The sequence below is a fragment of the Carassius auratus genome, unplaced genomic scaffold, assembly GCF_003368295.1.
Source record: "Carassius auratus strain Wakin unplaced genomic scaffold, ASM336829v1 scaf_tig00215888, whole genome shotgun sequence".
Taxonomy (NCBI): domain Eukaryota; kingdom Metazoa; phylum Chordata; class Actinopteri; order Cypriniformes; family Cyprinidae; genus Carassius; species Carassius auratus.
Window position 1 is genome coordinate 17,411 of NW_020528295.1, and position 22,660 is coordinate 40,070.

General features: G+C 38.3%; 10 non-coding genes across 10 annotated transcripts; all 10 read right to left on the reverse strand.

Moving 5' to 3' along the window:
* Window positions 1–12,848: 12,848 nt before the first annotated feature.
* trnak-uuu (transfer RNA lysine (anticodon UUU)) lies at window positions 12,849–12,921 on the reverse strand. Its single transcript has one exon. It is a non-coding gene; the product is annotated as a tRNA-Lys (tRNA).
* A 122-nt stretch (window positions 12,922–13,043) lies between these two features.
* trnas-uga (transfer RNA serine (anticodon UGA)) lies at window positions 13,044–13,125 on the reverse strand. The gene has a single exon. It is a non-coding gene; the product is annotated as a tRNA-Ser (tRNA).
* A 131-nt stretch (window positions 13,126–13,256) lies between these two features.
* Window positions 13,257–13,328, reverse strand: trnah-gug (transfer RNA histidin (anticodon GUG)). The gene has a single exon. It is a non-coding gene; the product is annotated as a tRNA-His (tRNA).
* Window positions 13,329–13,483: 155 nt separating this feature from the next.
* trnas-aga (transfer RNA serine (anticodon AGA)) lies at window positions 13,484–13,565 on the reverse strand. Its single transcript has one exon. It is a non-coding gene; the product is annotated as a tRNA-Ser (tRNA).
* A 1,630-nt stretch (window positions 13,566–15,195) lies between these two features.
* Window positions 15,196–15,268, reverse strand: trnak-uuu (transfer RNA lysine (anticodon UUU)). The gene has a single exon. It is a non-coding gene; the product is annotated as a tRNA-Lys (tRNA).
* Window positions 15,269–15,390: 122 nt separating this feature from the next.
* Window positions 15,391–15,472, reverse strand: trnas-uga (transfer RNA serine (anticodon UGA)). The gene has a single exon. It is a non-coding gene; the product is annotated as a tRNA-Ser (tRNA).
* A 131-nt stretch (window positions 15,473–15,603) lies between these two features.
* Window positions 15,604–15,675, reverse strand: trnah-gug (transfer RNA histidin (anticodon GUG)). Its single transcript has one exon. It is a non-coding gene; the product is annotated as a tRNA-His (tRNA).
* A 155-nt stretch (window positions 15,676–15,830) lies between these two features.
* Window positions 15,831–15,912, reverse strand: trnas-aga (transfer RNA serine (anticodon AGA)). The gene has a single exon. It is a non-coding gene; the product is annotated as a tRNA-Ser (tRNA).
* A 1,633-nt stretch (window positions 15,913–17,545) lies between these two features.
* Window positions 17,546–17,618, reverse strand: trnak-uuu (transfer RNA lysine (anticodon UUU)). The gene has a single exon. It is a non-coding gene; the product is annotated as a tRNA-Lys (tRNA).
* A 3,047-nt stretch (window positions 17,619–20,665) lies between these two features.
* trnav-uac (transfer RNA valine (anticodon UAC)) lies at window positions 20,666–20,738 on the reverse strand. The gene has a single exon. It is a non-coding gene; the product is annotated as a tRNA-Val (tRNA).
* Between the last annotated feature and the right edge of the window lie 1,922 nt (window positions 20,739–22,660).

Sequence of the window (22,660 nt, forward strand, 5' to 3'; positions counted from 1 at the left end):
CTGTGTTAAATACTTTAATCGAGCAAATTTAAAGAAATCTGACGTATATAAACACAGTAAAGCAGAGAACACAAAGAGCTCGCTAACATTACAGCAGTTCTGTTTGCAAAAAAAAAAAAAAAAAAAAAAAAAAATCCAGAGACTGACACACACAAAACTCTTTACAATCATGCATGACAATACAATACTATTGTGGTGTTAAAAATGAAACCGTGGTTCAGAACAACACGCACAAATCATGGAAAGATAAAAAGAAAACATTTTAATTCTGCCACAACTAAGGCTCAACTCATTTTTGTTTGGTCTGGTTTCAGAGTTGGACTACTACAGTGAAAAACTTTTTGTACAGTACATATCTTCACAATGGAGTAATGTGGTGTTAAACATGTGGAACAGTAACAAACACTATTCAACATAAACTAGAACCCAAAACTCTAATGTAACTGAGAGCTAGTTTCACATCATGTAGATTATCTGGGTTATGAAATCTCGACTCACTTGCATTTTCTGGCTAACAACTGAAATGTGGACTGATGCTAAACCCGTTTTTCAGGAGTCAAGGTTTGGTGAAATATGCGTTATAAATTTTAAAAGATGATAAACTATATCAGATGTTCTTAAAAATGTAAACGTCGGACATGACAACTTTGTAAACACGTAATAACTAATATTTTAAGATAGATAAATGTTTAGATATTTTGTGAAAACAAAGATATACTACAACATTTCAGGGGCCCATGCTGTCGAAGACCATAATTTCACACTGTGTTGTTTTAAAAGTAAAAGTAGATCAATTATAAAGACATGACAACACTCAGTTCCAGTCGTGTGTGTTTCCCGAATCAAACCTGTTAGTCTGATGAATACCTAAAACATCTAAAACATGTGTTGGTGCAGACCATCTAAAATGGACTAAAACATGCCCCTTTCAATGAATTCTTTCTACATGTGATCTCTGGTTTATTTAGTGTGATGTTTAGAGAAACAGAGAAAGGAAATAGTTCCTGTGGCATCCATGACTTTTAATGTCTAACTTTAAGTGTAATAGACGGGTTTGTATTAAGTGTAACAGTCAGAACAGAAAATGGCAGGACTCAAGTTGATTGAAAATTTTGTGTCTTTGTGACACTGGTAGACCAGAAAAAGCTCTAAAGTGCATCACAATCTCAGTTTAAACAGTCTCTTGACAATCATTTAATCATCTTGTACTACATTTTGTTCATGTTTTTGCCTGTTTACCAAACTCTGAGAATAGTCTTTATCTAAAAAACAATGAAAAAGATACACGGCTGGTGGGCCGGATCAACATTAAAAGTTTTCACAATAGTTTAGAAGAGAGGATTTCATATTTTCAAATTAGGTATTTGTTATTCTGATACATATTTCTGTTGTGGAAACATTTCCTGTATAAAAGAGTATGTCTATAACCTATTCAAGGGGGTTTAGTGCAATCATATGGATCTTAAACGTAATCACATTACAACAAGGTCACATAGTCCCTCTAGCAAATCCACCAAAAGTGGAGAAAGCAGAAAATTCTTAGCACACAGTAGATGTTAATGCTTCTGACATAAAGGGAGTACACATAGGCCTACTCTTTAATGTCCAGTAGAAATGTTGAAACTAACGAGTACGACAAATAAAAATGTGAACATCATCATCAGCTATATGAACAAGAGCTCTAGATGTAGGGGCGATATTTTTATGCTGTAAAAATTCCTATGAACAGGCACTGTATGTTTGACCACAGTCAGAGAAAACTCTTCATCAGAAAACGGCAAAACAACATGTAAACAGATCAGTCGACTATCTCTGGTAAAAATAAATAAATAAATAAAATAAAATAGAATATATTTACAAGTCACACTTTGACAATTTTTGTCTTATGTGCTCATTACAGCTAAAATCCTGTTTTGTCAAATGCCGTACACACTTTTGCATTTCATAATTCAGTGATTTTTTTAGTCAGTTTTGCTACGTATGCAGAAGTTATGTTTGAATTTTTCTATAACCATTACAAAAGTGAGAACATCGTAGTTCTCAAATGTGTCTGTATTACAACAAAAGCCCATCTAACAAATCTGGCAGAAGTGGAGAAACAGATGTTTAGCACATACACACATTGTAGATGCTTGCGTACACCAGAGATGTTGCTTTATTTGAGTCAAAGAAGATGGCCATAGGAACGGATAACATTCTTTAATGTTGTTGTGTTTTGTCAAAATAATAAAAAAGTTTGGTCAAATGTTTAATACTTTTTCTTAAATGAATAGGATGTGCTCACCCTGCTCTCTTTCCCACGCGAGAGTTAGCATGAACTTACAGGAGTATTCAAACAAAAACGGCCAAACAAACAAAATGTGAATAGTTTCATCTGCTATCTGAACAAGATGACTTAATCTAGTGGATTAATAAAAAATACCATTTACAAATCAACATAATTTTTTTTTTAACAATTGTATTCTGAATTTTATATGCATTGTAAACATTTGCTTTCTTGCTATACTCTCTTTCTTAGTGATTTGGTCACGTGAATACACAAAAGGTTATGGATAAAATTTATCTCTACACAGGAGTGTGGAAACTTTAACATGCTCAAACTTAAACGAGTGGGCATCTTTCAGTGGAACCGTTTCATTTGTTTAGGTTGTAATAGTTTTAAGTGTAAAACAGCTAGACTTAATTTTTTGTTGTGTCGATGCTTCATGTGGTCACACTTTTTGGACAGACACAAAGTTGCACTAAAAGAAATATCTCGAAGAGAAAAACTGTAACTTAAGTTCTTAATTTTCATTTATTCCTATTATGATGACACCACACAGAGATCACCTAAAAACGTACAGTCCAACAAACAAATTGTGAACGGCCGTCCAAAATCTTGATATGGCTAAATCTTGAGGTGTAAGAAAAATGTCATTTAAAAAACATTGTGATTCTTAGATGTGAAACACCCTTGACATAATCTGCTGGCATGCAAAAATAGTCATAAATGTTTTAGCACAGCTATCTACACAAATAGTATGAGAACTGTATATCGTGTCACTTGCATAGAAAATTCATTACCAGTTTATCAGAGTCAAAAGGAAATGATGATAATAGTTGAAACATCCTTAGCTTGTACATTTCTTTCATTTTGAAAATCACAGCTGCTGGTGCTAAATTTTTTTTTGTAAACCATTTAACATTACATGATGCCTACAAAATAGTCAAATAGTCAAAGTGTATGTTTTCTGTTCTAGGTAAGAACATTTACACCAAGTGTTATAGGCCGGGTAAATAATTAGAAAATAGTATTTCTGTCGAATGAGAAAAGTTCAGTCATGCATTTAAGATGTAGAAATGATGTTTTTGCCAAACACATCCAAAGAGTTTTCTACTCGTGCGAAAAAAAGCACTTGTGTGCGTAAATGATCTAAAGAAACAATGCTGGTCATCAGGTTATTTAAACATTTTTTAAGACAATAGACAGTGTGCCTTGCTTTACTGACACACAATGTGTAATCTTTTAGACATGTTTAAAATGGTAGGTGTAATTATTTTACTGAGTTTAAGCTAAATGTATATTTGTTCATTTACAGTACACATACTACAGGTTAGATTATTAAATTAAAACATTTCTTACATAACACAAAGTAAAAACAACAAATACGAATTTGCTCATAAATAAAAATTTAGTTTACTCAGATTTACTGTGTGTGTCTGTGTGTGTGTGTGTGTGTGTGTGTGTTTGTGTTTGTTTGTGGTTCAGGTATACCCCATGTTATGGGGAACAATGATGGCAATATCCAAAATCCTTGGGGGTTGTTTTTGTCCCCGTGAGGAAACAAGTTTATAAATCATACAGAATGAAGTGTTTTTGAAAATCTTAAAATGAAAGACATTTTCTGTAAGGGGTAGGTTTAAGTGTAAGGTTGGTGTATGGTGATGCAAAATACAATTTGTACAGTCTAAAAAAGCATTACGTCTACGGGATGTCCCATAGAACATGGAAAACCAATGTGTGTGTGTGTGTGTGTGTGTGTGTGTGTGTGTGTGTGTGTGTGTGTGTGCGTGTGTGTGTGTGTGTGTGTGTGTGTGTGTGTGTTTAAAGTCGGTTTTAAAATTAGCGTGAGATTTCAACTCCTTTTACACATCACATATTATGGATAGTATTTTCTTAACATTAAGGAATGCCTGTTTGATTTTATTAATTCCAGATAACATTCAATTATTTATCTCTTCAGTGGCTTGGTTAGTTGATGATTTAGATAATTGTCTCTCTCACTCTTTGAAATTCTCACCTGGAAAGACACCAGACATCGTCCTCCTTTTCAAATGTGTTTGTAGACGGGGAGCATGTGGCCTGTCGGTGCCTAAGTATCAACACCATATAGAGCAAACAAACATTGATCCTGTCAAGACGTCAAAACCCTCACTTTTGCACAGCCATTTTTTTTTCCCAGGAAGAACCCAAACACCTCCCACTGTCTTTAGGTGTGAACAACAGGCCAGAAAGGAACTTCACAGAAACCCCCCACAGCTCTGGTTACAGATACAACCATCATAAGAAATCCCCCACTGCTCTGGTTACAGATACAACCATCATATATCCAGTAATAAACACAACACAAGTCAAATCTGAGATCTCTTTGATCTTTTGATTTACACACCTCTGCCATGTCAATCAAGGGTCACAGGACCCAGTGGCATGGCAACCGCTTTGACTGACAGGCCTTATAGTCATAAATCAATCCAAACTGACCATGCACACTTCTGACTACCTGTCAATCTACACGGACTGTACGGCCATAAATCAGGCCATAAATCAGGGTCATAAATCATCAAGACTTGAGATAAAGTGTATGATAGGACTACTCTGATTCTTTTGGTGATTGATTCTGAACTGATTCTGTGCTTATGTTATAAGCGAGGGTAAACTGAAGGCTTGAATTAAGGGCAGTCATCGCTAATATGTGCCTTAAAAATAATTATCACAACACTGGTAAGGCTTATTCAGATTTTCTCATTCTCTGAATTATCATTATAAAAATTCAGGAATTAATTATATAATTATATTTTAAATGTGACGCAAATATTTTTTTTTCTACAATAGCAACAGTGCTTTCAACAGCAAGACCACTTTAGCCTGTAAACTCAATAATATCTCTCTGGAAGTTAATGTAAAAATATCAATGTCAATAAAAAATGCATGATATACCTGACATCAAAGTGCAGTGTGAAGGATATGAATAACAAATGTAGCCTGTCATTTGTTTACATTGCAAAGGTGTTCAATTTTAGACAATAACAACTACAACAGTAATAATAATATTAATCACTATATTCCAGTGGATCAGTTTTTTTATGTTTTGTATCAATATTTAAGGTGGACTTATTGATTGGGTGCAAGAGTAGTAGTGATGGTTAAAATAATAGTTTAATGCTGAAACAGAGAAGAAAAAGCCATCAGGTTGGGACAATTTAAGACATTTCAGTTTCTAATCCCAGAGCTATTATTATTTTAAACTTAAAATTGTCTTCTCTATTGTTTCTTTGCTTCAAAGCATTTGCTGCTGTATCAATACATAATCATCCATATCGATATGTGAATCCGCAAGGAATGCATCACAATATATTGCTGTATTGATATTTTGAACAGCGCCATTTAAAACCTTGTTCCATGTGCCCCTTTTATACTTTGAGCACCTGCCCCTCCAAAGGTCTCTGCACGGCCCTGCAACAGACTGCATCAAGATTCAAATATGGATATCCAGTAATTAATAATAATAATAACAATAATAATAAAAATAATATTAATAAAGTTCATTATTTTGAATAGAAATCATCACTCATACAGCAGGCATTCATCTCATCTCCAGTTTATTTGTGTTCGTATACATACAATATCCACGATCCGCCAGGGCTATAGTCCAATGGTGCGCTAATAATTTTATGACATGTTTGTAAAATATTTCGTCATACAGAATAACATTTCTATTCATTTTACACTGATTTATGTGATCTGAAGAACTAAAACAGCTAACAGACCTTGCGATTACTCTCCTTTTATTGATTCGTGTCAGCTATGACATCAGTGCGATATCATTAGTTTGTAAAGCTGTCAATCATCTCACGTGAACCACGTGATCAAAAGGATGTCCTTCTGCAATGAAGCTGTCTGTGTCATTGCAGTCTGTGTCATTGATAAAATATATGAAAGATAAAAGTAAAAAAAAAAATTTGATTCCAGCTTGTTAAATGTGAGTATGTTCTAGTGTCTTCTCTCCTCTGTGACAGTCAACTGAATATCTTTGAGTTGTGGACAAAACGAGACATTTGAGGAGCATTCCTGGGCTTTTGGGGAAACACTGATCCACATTTTTCTGACATATTATAGACCAAACCATTAACCGATTAATTGAGAAAATATTAAACAGATTAATCGACTATGAAAATAATCCAAAATCCCTAATCATTACATACAAGTGCATTGCATTGGAACCCCTGGATATAAGCCTCCCTCTCTATTCCTCTTTAAAAAAAATGTTCTCTCTGTTTTGTCATTTAGTAAACTTTATAGATTTCAACCTTATTATTCCTTCTTGAGTCTCTTTAACCAGAACTTAGATTAATGTATGAATTAAATAGTGATTGTGTGACCTATATGAGGGAACAACCAGTGATACCCTTGGTAGTAATATCGAATGATAGCCTATAGCGATGTAATTAGGATACACATACACCGGTAGGCAGTGGCCCACCTTACCGTGACCTCAATGTGGTCAACCAGAATTTATAGTTTACCCACCTCTTTTTTTACCACTAAACCTCTGCCTAGAAGGCACAATTACTGTCACAGAAAGCTAAAGCAATACTACAAAGCCCTCCCGTAGTCTGCAAGGCTCGAACCTGCGCAGGGAGACCCCAAAGTATTTCAAGTCCATCGCCTTAACCTCTCGGCCACGACTTTGTCTATTGGTAGACTGCCTGCCCCATTATCATTAAAAAATAAATTAAACAATGCCTTTTTGGAAAAATTCCAGGAAATACTAAGCCCTAAAATAAATACATAAAGTCTGTACGGTAAAAACACAATTCCACAAAGACAATTGTAACTGAACATTATGAACCTAATTACATAAGTCACACAAATAGTGAAACATGGAAATCAGCAGCTGTTCACTCACTCTCGTGGCCGTACCCAGCTAAGAGTTCCGGACCTCTGTAGATTTTTCATGTTTGAAAATTAATAAATTGCCGGCATTAGTCTGAAAGTAATAAAAAAAGGCAGTGACTATTTACACTAAGTGCAAATAGCTATAGATGTTAAAATAGCAGGATTTTCTACCATTTGTAATACATATTGCAAATTGTGCATATCTGCACCTCAGTAGTGTAGTACATAATAAAACAATATGCAACTTATTGAGTCTAATTTAATGGATGCCACCTTATTGGGACAATAAAGCCCTTTTTGATTATTTACTTAATTCTAATTGAAAATGAATGCCTTTCTGATGTGATTTGAAATTTGAAAAGGGAGCAAAAATTTCGTCAAAAGGCGGATTCGGACCCAGGTCAATCACGTCAAAATATGTACACCAGACACTTTACCTTCTGTGCCATTGGAGCTACAACTACAACAATTACTACAACTAATAATAAACCAATGATAAAATCATCCACCCCATAAATATAACATACTAACAAACGTTGATGCAATAAATAGGGTAAGATTTAAAAAGGAGCATCCATCCAAAAACATCTAAATTTCTGTCTCTTTTCAAGTGTTAGTGTATATAATTCATTGTATTTATAAGGGTTATCTTAGCACAATTCTATATTAAGGGGGTTATTATAGAAACCCCCTGGACCTCACTCATTTTCAAAGCCTGGCTATGGCCATGCTCACTCTCTATACAGTAAATCAGAAGAGCTGAATTCGACGGTTACCATGCTGTGCAGAAAAACGTTTTATGAGAGCATCCATGTCTAAAGCTTTTGAACGCTCAGACTCAATACTAAGTACTGCTAAATTACTTAGTCTACTATCTGACATAGTGGAACGCCAGTGAGTTTTTACAAGTTTCAGTGTAGAGAAACTGCGATCACACAAGGCAGTACTCACCGGTAGCACAACAGCTGCTTTTGGCAGACGAAAAAGCTCAAAGAAGACTTCTTTGAAAGGTTCAAGGAACCTAGTGAAATCCATCAAAGTAACAGGAACCTTCCGTCCATCTGACTTTTTCCTGCTTAAAATTCATCTGGTCTGATGTAGCTTATGTTTTAGGTCCTCCATATCTGCTTCATATGCTTTGTCTAAGAGGGCTATGCTTTCTTCATCCAGGAAGTTGCTACTTGAGGTGGTTTAAGTGGAGGTTGTTAAGTGCTTGGATACCTTTCATGATCCCACAGTTTAATTTTGTGAAACGGCGCTCTATTTCTCCAATCATACAGTCAATGATTGGGTAGTAAACATGCAATTTAAAGGTTTCCTTATTTTCCATCTTCACATCCTGTCCAACTGCAGATGTTGCGACACAACCCTGCGGTGTTCTAGATTTTAAGCGTTCGGTTTTTTCCGCTTATGGAGTGGCATGTCTGAAGAAATACCACAGTTGTCACATGTCTGCATAATCTCATCCAAGAGACTGTTGAAGTAAGTCTCACTACGGTACCCTTCAGAGGTTTGTTTTAGTGCTCCAATGAGATCAACTGCTTTTGAAAGATCTAACTTAGGAGACTGAAGCATGTCTGATAAAAAAAATTGTGCTACCAAGAACCATCTTAAAGACTGACAAAAGCCCGGTGAAATTTGAATCAATCTGACCAAGTAACCCCCTCGCTTCTGCAGCCCTATCTGGATGACTTTCCTCTGAAATGTCCTCAAGCACTCTCTTGACAGCTGACAATCGATCCATTAAGTTTGGACAAGTTATGTATCTGCAAGTGCACCTGGTATCACTCAACCTCTGGAGTTCACTTGGTGCACATTCAAAGATCTCACTCTGCATTTTAAGCTGTTTGTGTTGAACATATGAACTGGTAAAGAAAACATACAGCCTTTCAAGTAAGGAAAAAAACGTGCCCCATCTGGAACAGACTTCACACGGTCCACCAGAACAAGGTTTAAACAATACAATGTACATAGAATGCATGTTTGGCTACCTCTCTAATTCTTGTTTGTACACCAGTGTTCTGACCACTCAATACAGAGGCACCATCGTACTCTTGTCCATCAAGGTTTTTCGTTTTTACATTTGTTTACCCTGCAGCATCTAATGTCTCTGCTTCTTGGAATTCCAAAAAACTTGTATGCACCATTCCATTTTAATAGTACCTCAGCACAAAGGAAATCTGTTCTTTTTTTTTCAGATCCTTTGTCTCATCTGCTATAAAAGCAAATTGCTCACTCTTCTTTACCTCCTCAATAATTTCATCACGGACCATTCCGGCTAAACATTCCAGGATTGTATTGCTTGTGTATTTTGCATTTTTTGCACTATGTGTCACTTGTTTATTCACATTTGCATCATGTTTACCAATTAGATTTAAATTCTCAAAAAAATTCCCTCTGTTTGATGATTCTGCTTAGTCATCATAGGCTCGCTGGGCAATTTTCTGTGTAGCTGTCAGGAGGAGAACTTCTGCTAAAGTTTTCACAAAATTCTGATTTTCAGTAACCTTGTTTTTGTGGTAATGATCCATCAGAGCAAACAGTGACGGGTTGTTCTCCCCCATTCTTTTGTTCTCAAGCCAGGCAGTCAGTCATTGCATTAATATGGACATCTGAGTTTGCATGCAAACTGAATCCACTGTCTTTAAATGTGGCTTTCTTCCAGTTTGAGTATCCATTTACAGATGTGAACACACTACTAGCAGCATTAGGGAGTGAGAAGTGTCTGCAAGCGAAGCAGTATGCAGAATCCTTGGAGTGTGAATACTCCAGCCAAGTGTATGCCTTGTACCACTCACTGTGAAAACTTCTCTTTGCAGCTCCTTGAATACTTTTAGAAAATGTCTGCAATTGTGGCTGGGAGGGTCCATCACTTCTGAATCTGGATATATCTAAGAATGAGATATATTGTTTTTTAATTCATAACACAGTACCTTAAAATTACCTTACACTCATTACAGTTACTTGATTCCTCTACAATAGATATATATTTTCTACTGAATGGCTACAAACAGATCTAGATACACTTTGCATGTAATCCATAGCAACTTCATTATCTGCTTGCTTCTAGTGTATCTGATTAGGACTGAAGCTAAACTCTGAACCCTAAATGAATAAATGACAGCATTTTCATGTTTAGGTTTAGCATCCCTTTAAATATGACCTAACCAAAATAAAGAATCCTGACAATGTTGCTGACAATGGGCATACCATCGGGTCCTACTGGGCATGCAAAAGGTGTTTCTGTTTGCCTAATGCTGCCTTCTGCCTCTCTGTTTTGCTCTTCCTCTTCTTCTGTGCCACCTTCTTCTTCCAGTATATCCTTCTGTCCCTCCACCATGTCTTCCTTTCTCTCAGTTGCATCTTTATCTCCTGCACCTGCTTTTTGCTCCTGTTCTCCTGATTCCTTTTTTTTTTTTAAGGAAAAACAGCTGTCTCCCTTCCTTTTCTTCATTTGGGCATTCTGTCACACAACATAGGAAACAGTGACACAAAAACACATTAATGATGACTATTACATAAAAAAAAGAAAAAAAAGATAAAGATTCATAACGTGTCTCTGCATTAAGCTGGCGCTTGTCTAAATATTTTTCTCCTGTCAAAGCAAACAATTTTACTTGAACAATATCAGTATGTCTTATTAATTTGCATTTTGTGATATTCACCATGTTAAATTGATTTCTAGTACATTTTTTTTTTTTTACTTTTATCAGGGGGCATTTTGTCTTAACCCTATTTAATGTAGACTTATGTGTCATCTTTCACAACAGATTCTTAAATTGTATCAATAAATAAGGTAGTGATAATAGGGCACTGTGGGGTTATTAACATTCAAGTGAAATCAGTAATTCAAGTTCAAGTGCAATCAATAATTGATTAATTCGATTCATTAAAAAAACTGAATCATTCAAGAACGAAACACTGTTTTGTGTTTCTTGAACATGTTTATTTGGAACTATTTTCGTTGAATAAACAGAGCCTAAACAGTCAATATTGTTTCTAAAATGTAGGCCAGTGGTTTTCAACCTGTGGTCCGCGGCCCCCTAGTAGGCCGCGGTGGTATTGCAGGTGGGCCGCCAATTATTTTCTGTTCATTTCCAGTCCATTCTAGGGCTGTGCGATTAAAAGCAAACGTCCTAAAATCACGATTTGAGCGTGCGCGATTTCTAAATCCTAAATTTTAATGTGCTTTCGTGTTATATTTATGCGCTCTCACTGCTGACCGCATAAACATACTGTAAACACACTGCAAATACCTGAGGCACCGCTACAATTAATGAGCTCTATGAACAATGCATGGCAAAAAAGAAAAAAAAGTCCCTGTATACAGGATTTTTTTTTTTTTTTTGCCACAAGTCTATACATTTTTTTACATCTTCACAATAGTAATAATTTTGACTTATGTCTGTTCTAGAGATGACTTTTTGATAAAGCTCTGATTGGTTTTCTTTTGGAAATATGTTTCAAATTAATCCTGAATGCATTTATGACTGTAAAAGCATATCGGTGTGTGTCACAATTGCAAAATTGATTAAAAAAAATCGCGATAGTTTTTTTTTTTTTGTCCATATCGCACAGCCCTAGTTTATTCAATAAATACAGTTTAAAATCTAGCTTCGGAGTACTAAGTTATTAACCCAACAATAGCGGGGTCAGTTAATTTTTTTCAAGAGGGCCGCGCAAACATATGTGTTTGGTTGAGTGGGCCGCGAGTTGAAAAAGGTTGGGAACCACTGATATACTTGTACTAGCTTTCACATAACGTCTAAACATTTTACTAGTTAGACTTTTTCCAAACTATAATTCTTGACTAAATGTATAATTAAGTTAAATATTATAAAGTTCCAATAACAATATACAAAACTATACCATTCAAAAGCTTGATGTAAATGATATAAATGTAACAAATACATGTAACTGTAACAAATGTAACAAAAAATGGTGTTCTTTTAATTTACCCCCTAAAAAAACAGAAAAATGTCCTCTGCTATTTTCAACATTAATAATAATGATAACAATAAATGTTTTTTTTTTTAGAAATTCAGATTGTTAAAAGGATTTCTTGAGGATTGTGTGACTGGAGTAATAATGCAAAAATAAAATTAGTTTGAAAGTCAGCTTTGATTGTTCCTAATAAACTGTTTAACTGCTCCCCCATATTAAATTATGTTGTGGGATAATTAAATATATTCTAAATAAACTCCAAACTTAAAATGATATACATTTATTTTGTTCTCACGTTCTTTCTTGTAACACCTCCCTCTCAGTGACAACAGCTGACTGAGCGGCTCTTTATGCAGCTCATTATGCAGGGCTTTGTCTTCTCAGGTGTAAATCATAATGATATTCATGATAGTTGACGCCTACTCTCATATGACCTTTACCAACAAAAAGTGTCTTAGAAAATGTAAATCAATGTATTGTTTTCTGTAAGTGAGTAAACAAGATGATTTTCACATGAATTACAAAGAAAAATTCTAGGCTACAAGCCCCAGTTCTCAAAAACCCCAGGCACCATTGTTATTTATGTTTTTTTTTTTGCCTTGTTCAAGTGTTTTAACATTGTTAGTTTTTCACTAACCACAAGGGAGATCCCTTGATCCCCGAGAGCAGGAAGGAACACCATTCCAGTACAGAGTCAGCAGAAGAGATGGACCGTAGTGATAGCAAGGTGAGGCCAAAGAAAGACCTTCGCCCGAACAGGGACTTGAACCCTGGACCCTCAGATTAAAAGTCTGATGCTCTACCGACTGAGCTATCCAGGCTCTTGTGGAGCAAAGAAGAGACGCAGGTGTCACGGGATGAAAGCTAGAAGCAGTTAGGACAAAGGACCATAGAAGGTACAATTACCATCACAGAAAGCTAAAGCAATACTGCAAAGCACTCCCGTAGTCGGCAGGGTTCGAACCTGCGCGGGGAGACCCCAATGGATTTCAAGTCCATCGCCTTAACCTCTTGGCCACGACTACGTCTAGCGGTAGGCTGCCTGCCCCGTTGTCTGGTGGCACCCTGCATAGGCCAGGCATCAAAAACAAAATAGAGAAGAAAGATGAGGTGGTAAAAAAATGGCAACCTTCCCATACACTCAACGCCAGAGTATTGCCGTGACCCGGATTCGAACCGGGGTAGCTGCGGCCACAACGCAGAGTACTAACCACTATACGATCACGGCGTGCCACTGGCTCACCCGAGTTAGCCCCTGGAGCCCGAATAGAAGAAGCACCAGCGGTGTGTTGGTCCATCGATGAGGGACTGGACATTTCGCAAATCAGTGGGAGGACCTTGAAAAATTCATGGACGCTTTCCCTCATGGCCTTCAGCAAACAGCGTAGTCGGCAGGATTCGAACCTGCGCAGGGAGACCCCAATGGATTTCTAGTCCATCGCCTTAACCACTCGGCCACGACTACAAGAACAGCCCAACTCCTGCTCAGTTTGTGTGCAACACTGCTGCCTGACCTCCTTGCAAACATCCCAGCTCAGTCAGCAAGCGGACTGTAACCCAGTAAAGGGTTTCCTTTTTTTGGATACAGACATAATAACAACAAAACTTTGTGCACTTCTAAAGATAACAAACAAGATGTGCTGTCTGCAGCCTTTGTCTGTGCTGATCTTCATTTACAAACACGTCATTAAAATGAACTGTATCTCCGTGAATACTCAACGAAGAGACATGAGAGAGATATCTATAGAAAGCTTGACATGTCTACTTTTAAACTAAATGAGTGCTGCCGAAAACAAATGTTCTGTGATAAAGTAATCCATATGAAAACAAGGCAATGTCCTTTTTTCACGTCTCCCTTCATTATATCTAATGTGACCACGCCCCACGCTGAACGCTCTATTCAGATTCAAACTGAAGCGCAGCTTGAATACGCCCACACAGAAGAAAAAGCAGCCAGACTGTTGTTCAAGTGCTTTTATTTTACTGTTTGCTTCGCGATGAGAGGAATAACACATAATTCACCCCAAAAAGATGTGACGTGGTTGAGGATTTGAGAAATGGATTTCCTCAGAAAAAAAGAATGAAGCACTTTATTCAGCAGAGATCATAAACATGAGTAAGTCTCTTTATATTTATTTATATACTTGTACTAGCTTTCACATAACGTCTAAACATTTTACTAGTTAGACTTTTTCCAAACTATAATTCTTGACTAAATGTATAATTAAGTTAAATATTATGAAGTTCCAATAACAATATACAAAACTATACCATTCAAAAGCTTGATGTAAATAATATAAATGTAACAAATACATGTAACTAACAAATGTAACAAAAAATGGTGTTCTTTTAATTTACCCCCTAAAAAAACAGAAAAATGTCCTCTGCTATTTTCAACATAAATAATAATGATAACAATAAATGTTTTTTTTTTTAGAAATTCAGATTGTTAAAAGGATTTCTTGAGGATTGTGTGACTGGAGTAATAATGCAAAAATAAAATTAGTTTGAAAGTCAGCTTTGATTGTTCCTAATAAACTGTTTAACTGCTCCCCCATATTAAATTATGTTGTGGGATAATTAAATATATTCTAAATAAACTACAATCTTAAAATGATATACATATATTTTGTTCTCACGTTCTTTCTTGTAACACCTCCCTCTCAGTGACAACAGCTGACTGAGCGGCTCTTTATGCAGCTCATTATGCAGGGCTTTGTCTTCTCAGGTGTAAATCATAATGATATTCATGATAGTTGACGCCTACTCTCATATGACCTTTACCAACAAAAAGTGTCTTAGAAAATGTAAATCAATGTATTGTTTTCTGTAAGTGAGTAAACAAGATGATTTTCACATGAATTACAAAGAAAAATTCTAGGCTACAAGCCCCAGTTCTCAAAAACCCCAGGCACCATTGTTATTTATGTTTTTTTTTTTTTTGCCTTGTTCAAGTGTTTTAACATTGTTTGTTTTTCACTAACCACAAGGGAGATCCCTTGATCCCCGAGAGCAGGAAGGAACACCGTTCCAGTACAGAGTCAGCAGAAGAGATGGACCGTAGTGATAGCAAGGTGAGGCCAAAGAAAGACCTTCACCCAAACAGGGACTTGAACCCTGGACCCTCAGATTAAAAGTCTGATGCTCTTCCAACTGAGCTATCCGGGCTCTTGTGGAGCAAAGAAGAGACGCAGGTGTCACGGGATGAAAGCTAGAAGCAGTTAGGACAAAGGACCATAGAAGGTACAATTACCATCACAGAAAGCTAAAGCAATACTGCAAAGCACTCCCGTAGTCGGCAGGGTTCGAACCTGCGCGGGGAGACCCCAATGGATTTCAAGTCCATCGCCTTAACCTCTTGGCCACGACTACGTCTAGCGGTAGGCTGCCTGCCCCGTTGTCTGGTGGCACCCTGCATAGGCCAGGCATCAAAAACAAAATAGAGAAGAAAGATGAGGTGGTAAAAAAATGGCAACCTTCCCATACACTCAACGCCAGAGTATTGCCGTGACCCGGATTCGAACCGGGGTAGCTGCGGCCACAACGCAGAGTACTAACCACTATACGATCACGGCGTGCCACTGGCTCACCCGAGTTAGCCCCTGGAGCCCGAATAGAAGAAGCACCAGCGGTGTGTTGGTCCATCGATGAGGGACTGGACATTTCGCAAATCAGTGGGAGGACCTTGAAAAATTCATGGACGCTTTCCCTCATGGCCTTCAGCAAACAGCGTAGTCGGCAGGATTCGAACCTGCGCAGGGAGACCCCAATGGATTTCTAGTCCATCGCCTTAACCACTCGGCCACGACTACAAGAACAGCCCAACTCCTGCTCAGTTTGTGTGCAACACTGCTGCCTGACCTCCTTGCAAACATCCCAGCTCAGTCAGCAAGCGGACTGTAACCCAGTAAAGGGTTTCCTTTTTTTGGATACAGACATAATAACAACAAAACTTTGTGCACTTCTAAAGATAACAAACAAGATGTGCTGTCTGCAGCCTTTGTCTGTGCTGATCTTCATTTACAAACACGTCATTAAAATGAACTGTATCTCCGTGAATACTCAACGAAGAGACATGAGAGAGATATCTATAGAAAGCTTGACATGTCTACTTTTAAACTAAATGAGTGCTGCCGAAAACAAATGTTCTGTGATAAAGTAATCCATATGAAAACAAGGCAATGTCCTTTTTTCACGTCTCCCTTCATTATATCTAATGTGACCACGCCCCACGCTGAACGCTCTATTCAGATTCAAACTGAAGCGCAGCTTGAATACGCCCACACAGAAGAAAAAGCAGCCAGACTGTTGTTCAAGTGCTTTTATTTTACTGTTTGCTTCGCGATGAGAGGAATAACACATAATTCACCCCAAAAAGATGTGACGTGGTTGAGGATTTGAGAAATGGATTTCCTCAGAAAAAAAGAATGAAGCACTTTATTCAGCAGAGATCATAAACATGAGTAAGTCTCTTTATATTTATTTATATACTTGTACTAGCTTTCACATAACGTCTAAACATTTTACTAGTTAGACTTTTTCCAAACTATAATTCTTGACTAAATGTATAATTAAGTTAAATATTATGAAGTTCCAATAACAATATACAAAACTATACCATTCAAAAGCTTGATGTAAATAATATAAATGTAACAAATACATGTAACTAACAAATGTAACAAAAAATGGTGTTCTTTTAATTTACCCCCTAAAAAACCTGAAAAATGTCCTCTGCTATTTTCAACATAAATAATAATGATAACAATAAATGTTTTTTTTTTTTTTTGAAATTCAGATTGTTAAAAGGATTTCTTGAGGATTGTGTGACTGGAGTAATAATGCAAAAATAAAATTAGTTTGAAAGTCAGCTTTGATTGTTCCTAATAAACTGTTTAACTGCTCCCCCATATTAAATTATGTTGTGGGATAATTAAATATATTCTAAATAAACTACAATCTTAAAATGATATACATATATTTTGTTCTCACGTTCTTTCTTGTAACACCTCCCTCTCAGTGACAACAGCTGACTGAGCGGCTCTTTATGCAGCTCATTATGCAGGGCTTTGTCTTCTCAGGTGTAAATCATAATGATATTCATGATAGTTGACGCCTACTCTCATATGACCTTTACCAACAAAAAGTGTCTTAGAAAATGTAAATCAATGTATTGTTTTCTGTAAGTGAGGAAACAAGATGATTTTCACATGAATTACAAATAAAAATTCTAGGCTACAAGCCCCAGTTCTCAAAAACCCCAGGCACCATTGTTATTTATGTTTTTTTTTTTTTTGCCTTGTTCAAGTGTTTTAACATTGTTTGTTTTTCACTAACCACAAGGGAGATCCCTTGATCCCCGAGAGCAGGAAGGAACACCGTTCCAGTACAGAGTCAGCAGAAGAGATGGACCGTAGTGATAGCAAGGTGAGGCCAAAGAAAGACCTTCACCCAAACAGGGACTTGAACCCTGGACCCTCAGATTAAAAGTCTGATGCTCTTCCAACTGAGCTATCCGGGCTCTTGTGGAGCAAAGAAGAGACGCAGGTGTCACGGGATGAAAGCTAGAAGCAGTTAGGACAAAGGACCATAGAAGGCACAATTACCATCACAGAAAGCTAAAGCAATATCAATCAATCAATCACCTTTATTTATATAGTGCTTTAAACAAAATTCATTGCGTCAAAGCACTGAACAACATTCATTTGGAAAACAGTGTCTCAACAATGCAAAATAATAGTTAAAGGCAGTTCATCATTGAATTCAGTTATGTCATCTCTGTTCAGTTGAAATAGTGTCTGTTTTTATTTGCAATCAAGTCAATGATATGGCTGTAGATGAAGTGACCCCAACTAAGCAAGCCAGAGGCGACAGCGGCAAGGAACCGAAACTCCATCGGTGACAGAATGGAGAAAAAAACCTTGGGAGAAACCAGGCTCAGTTGGGGGGCCAGTTCTCCTCTGACCAGACGGAACCAGTAGTTCAATTCCAGGCTGCAGCAAAGTCAGATTGTGCAGAAGAATCATCTGTTTCCTGTGGTCTTGTCCTGGTGGTCCTCTGAGACAAGGTCTTTACAGGGGATCTGTATCTGGGGCTCTAGTTGTCCTGGTCTCCGCTGTCTTTCAGGGCAGTACAGGTCCTTTCTAGGTGCTGATCCACCATCTGGTTTGGATACGTACTGGATCCGGGTGACTGCAGTGACCCTCTGATCTGGACACAGACTGGATCTGGTTGCCACGGTGACCTCAGAACAAGAGAGAAACAGACAAATATTAGTGTAGATGCCATTCTTCTAATGATGTAGAAAGTACGGTGTTATGTGAAGTGTTTCCGGTTTACCTAATTAATGCAGCCTAAAAATCCTTTAACGGATTTGGATATTAAAAGCATATTAGTATGTTATGTGTATGCCAGGTTAAAGAGATGGGTCTTTAATCTAGATTTAAAATGCAAGAGTGTGTCTGCCTCCCGAACAATGTTAGGTAGGTTATTCCAGAGTTTAGGCGCCAAATAGGAAAAGGATCTGCCGCCCGCAGTTGATTTTGATATTCTAAGTATTATCAAATTGCCTGAGTTTTGAGAACGTAGCGGACGTAGAGGAGTATAATGTAAAAGGAGCTCATTCAAATACTGAGGTGCTAAACCATTAAGGGCTTTAGAAGTAATAAGCAATATTTTAAAATCTATACGATGTTTGATAGGGAGCCAGTGCAGTGTGGACAGGACCGGGCTAATATGGTCATACTTCCTGGTTCTAGTAAGAACTCTTGCTGCTGCATTTTGGACTAGCTGTAGTTTGTTTACCAAGCGTGCAGAACAACCACCCAATAAAGCATTACAATAGTCTAACCTTGAAGTCATAAATGCATGGATTAACATTTCTGCATTTGACATTGAGAGCATAGGCCGTAATTTAGATATATTTTTGAGATGGAAAAATACAGTTTTACAAATGCTAGAAACGTGGCTTTCTAAGGAAAGATTGCGATCAAGTAGCACACCTAGGTTCCTAACTGATGACGAAGAATTGACAGAGCAACCATCAAGTCTTAGACAGTGTTCTAGGTTATTACAAGCAGAGTTTTTAGACCCTATGATTAACACCTCTGTTTTTTCTGAATTTAGCAGTAAGAAATTACTCGTCATCCAATTTTTTATGTCGACTATGCATTCCATTTGTTTTTCAAATTGGTGTGTTTCACCGGGCTGCGAGGAAAAATAGAGCTGCGTATCACCAGCATAACAGTGAAAGCTAACACCATGTTTCCTGATGAGATCTCCCAAGGGTAAAATATAAAGCGTGAAGAGTAGCGGCCCTAGTACTGAGCCTTGAGGTACTCCATACTGCAGTTGTGATCGATATGATACATCTTCATTCACTGCTACGAACTGATGGCGGTCATATAAGTACGATTTAAACCAAGATAATGCACTTCCACTGATGCCAACAAAGTGTTCAAGTCTATGCAAAAGAATGTTGTGGTCAATTGTGTCAAACGCAGCACTAAGATCCAGTAAAACTAATAGAGAGATACACCGACGATCAGATGATAAGAGCAGATCATTTGTAACTCTAAGGAGAGCATATCAAGCTGAAACCTGCCTTCCTGTGCTAGTCTCAAACTAACAAACCCAAAGTTTCAAGAACACAGGAGAAACTCGAAAATTTCTTTTGGTGATTTTTGTTGGTCAAATTTTCGAGTTTCTCCAATCTTCTTGAAACTTTTATTTTTTTCGAGCCGAGATTTCAAGTTTCTCCAATCTTATTGAAACTCACCACAGGGGTAGCACGTGTCACGACTAGCATGGGAAATCAGGTTTTAGCTTGATATCTCTTCAGAAAGCTGAGACATGGACTTGCCACGTACAATCTATCCCATTGTAAAAAAAAACAGACTGTTTGTGGTCAGTGGAATTCTGAGGGTTTAACACCTCTGGGTGCTTCGGGAGTAAGCGAGGAGCCACCTGAACAGGTTTATTGGCAGATTCGCTGACCATTGTGTTGAATTTCAAGAAGGTTAGCCATGTGTTAGAAACTGCTATGGCTTGCATCGTTTTATCAGAAAATAACACTCCAGATGGATGTTTTAAAGTTCGTCAAGGGGATAAAAAGGCTACTTGTGGGCACGTAGGGGATCAGGGGGACACATAGACAGCTTGCGGTCACAGTTTTTGTATTACCAGTGGACAGAAGTGCAATTAGTGGTCACATAGGCGGTGAGAGGGACTGATGGGCTGTTTGTGGTGACACAGGTGATCATTGGGACAGACAGGGCCGGCGCGCAGGGGTCTAAGGAGGGCCTGCCACGTACCCCCTTTTAGACACCCCTTGAGACCCTGCCTTACGTGATGGCCTAGGTGGAATAAGACGGAATAAGAAGAAAGCCACACAGGCTTGGAATGTCACAGTTGTGGGTTAGGTTTAGGTCAAACAATGACTGCTCTTTCATTTCTGCATCAACTTTACCTTTAGTGACTGTATTAATGCCTATTGGCCGAAAAGCCTTGGAAGCGTTGAGTTCCTCCTGAACAGAAAGCCATCTGAACAATTTTGAAAAAGAGATCCAGTGTTCCCGCCCAGTTTCGAACTGGGGACCTTTCGCGTGTAAGGCGAACGTGATAACCTCTACACTACGGAAACCTGTGGCAAAGGTGTCAGATCTTTTCATCTCATGCATCTTGGAGCGCAAATCAAATTACAAATTGCGTTGCGCTCTTCAGTTCGCAAATACCTTCTATTTTTAGCAGCAAACCGGGAATTTCTCCAGTTGTTTGCGGGAATCCTCTGTGGCCATTTCTTCTTTGCTTTTTTCCCCACTTTCATTTAATATATGTATATTTATATGTTGTACGAAATATTGGGTCTTTGAGTGCACCGGCCATCTGTTCATCTAAACTACCAGGTCAAAAGTACAGAGTACTGTCTGCGTGGGTATTACCGCTGCCTAGTGTGGCTTAATAATTATCTCTACACCTGTGTAAAGACGGGCCTTCGTGATGCAGAGCTGCTGCTCAACAGAGGGCCACTCAGGCAAATCTCTTTTTTCGTGTTCCTCAGAAGAAAGCCAGACAGGCTTGGAATGTCACAGTTGTGGGATAGGTTTAGGTCAAACAATGACTGCTCTTTCATTTCTGCATCAACTATACCTTTAGTGACTGTGTTCATGCCTCTTGGCCGCAAAGCCTTGGTAGAATTGAGTTCCTCCTCAACAGAAACCCACCTAAACGATTGTGAAAAGAGATTCAGTGTTCCCGCCCAGTTTCGAACTGGGGACCTTTCCCGTGTGAGGCAAACGTGATAACCACTACACTACGGAAACCCACTTCCTAAGCAAGTCCGAAATCATTGTGTGCAGGCTCAGCAAAATGCGCATAAAGGCTAAACCTTCTGAAGCCAACTGTCGGCTCAAAGGGGTTTATACATTTCTTCAAAAGGGGACAGCTGTTTCTGCTCGGTTTCGAACCGAGGACCTTTCGCGTGTTAGGCGAACGTGATGACCACAATCAGCGTAATTCCCACGCACAAGAGGACAGAGTTCATTCGGCCTGGCAGTCTATGCAGAGTTTCCTGAAACGCTACCCTTGACTTACCTCGGAATTAAACACTTGCAGCTTGATATCAAGCTGAAACCTGCCTTCCTGTGCTAGTCTCAAACTAACAAACCCAAAGTTTCAAGAACACAGGAGAAACTCGAAAATTTCTCTTGGTGATTTTTGTTGGTCAAACTTTCGAGTTTCTCCAATCTTCTTGAAACTTTTAGTTTTTTTGAGCCGAGATTTCAAGTTTCTCCAATCTTATTGAAACTCACCACATGGGGTAGCACGTGTCCAGACTAGCATGGGAAATCAGGTTTTAGCTTCATATCTCTTCAGAAAGCTGAGACATGGACTTGCCACGTACAATCTATCCCATTGTAAATAAAACAGACTGTTTGTGGTCAGTGGAATTCCGAGGGTTTAACACCTCTGGGTGCTTCGGGAGTAAGCGAGGAGCCACCTGAACAGGTTTATTGGCAGATTCGTTGACCATTGTGTTGAATTTCAAGAAGGTTAGCCATGTGTTAGAAACTGCTACGGCTTGCATCGTTTTATCAGAAAATAACACTCCAGATGGATGTGTTTTAAAGTTCGTCAAGGGGATAAAAAGGCTGCTTGTGGGCACATAGGGGATCAGGGGGACACATAGACAGCTTGCGGTCACAGTTGTTGTATTACCAGCGGACAGAAGCGCAATTAGTGGTCACATAGGCGGTGAGAGGGACTGATGGGCTGTTTGTGGTGACACAGGTGATCATTGGGACAGACAGGGCCGGCGCGCAGGGGTCTAAGGAGGGCCTGCCACGTACCCCCTTTTAGACACCCCTTGAGACCCTGCCTTACGTGATGGCCTAGGTGGAATAAGACCCTTACACAAGAGGACAGAGTTCATTCGGCGTGGCAGTCTACGCAGCGTTTCCTAAAATCTCGTCTTTGGTGTTTCTCAGAAGAAAGCCACACAGGCTTGGAATGTCACTGTTGTGAGTTAGGTTTAGGTCAAACAATGACTGCTCTTTCATTTCTGCA